The sequence below is a fragment of the Dipodomys merriami genome, unplaced genomic scaffold, assembly GCF_024711535.1.
Source record: "Dipodomys merriami isolate MVZ:Mamm:240054 unplaced genomic scaffold, mDipMer1.0.p SCAF_43, whole genome shotgun sequence".
NCBI lineage: Eukaryota > Metazoa > Chordata > Mammalia > Rodentia > Heteromyidae > Dipodomys > Dipodomys merriami.
Window position 1 is genome coordinate 1,220,669 of NW_027205937.1, and position 1,011 is coordinate 1,221,679.

The following is a 1,011-nucleotide window of genomic DNA, read 5'->3' on the forward strand; positions in this document are numbered from 1 at the left end:
TTACACTAAACCATACCCTCACCCTCACCCTCAGCCTAACACTAACTCTCACCCTATCACTCACCCTACCCTAACCCTCACCGACACCCTAAACCTCACCCTCACCGTCACCCTAAACCTCATATTCACCCTAGCCCTTAGCCTAACCCAAGCCCTAACCCTAACCAAACACTAAACCTCACCCTAACCCTCACCCTCATGTAACCCTACCCCTAACCCAAACACTCAACCTAACATTCAAACAAACCCTAACCCTAACACTAACCCTAACACTCACTATAACACTAACCTTAAGCCTAAACCTACCCCTTATCCTACCCTTAAAATAACCCTAAACCTAACCCTAACCCTGTCCCTCACCCTAACCCTAATCCTAATCCTAACCCTAACCCTCAACCTCCTCCTAAACCTCACGGCTACACTTACCCTCACGGTTAACCCTAACCCTAACCCTATCACTCACACTAACCCTAACCCTCACACTATCCCTAACCCTACACCTCACCCTACCCCTCATCCTAAACCTAACACTAACCCTAACACTCACCCTAACCCGAAGCCTAACCCTCACCCTAACCCTAACCCTCACCCTCACCCTCACCCTAACCCTAATACTAAACCTCGCCCTAACGCTCATCCTAACGCTAACTGTAACCCTTACACTCACCCTAACCCTAACCCTCACCCTAACCCTCACCTTCAACCTCACCCTCACCCTAACCCTCAAACTAGCCCTCAACTTAAACCTGAACCTAATCCTAACCCTAACCCTAACCCTCACGCTAACCCTAAACCTCACCCTCACCCTCAACCTAAACATAACTCAAACCCTAGTCCTAACACTAAGCCTCACCATAACCCTAACCCTCACCCTAAACCTAACTGTAACCCTCACCTTAAGCGTAACCCTTACCCTAACCCTAACCCATAACCTAAACCTAACCCTACCATTAATTCTAACCCTCACCCTAAACCTAACCCTAAACTTAACCCTAACCCCCACCCTAACCC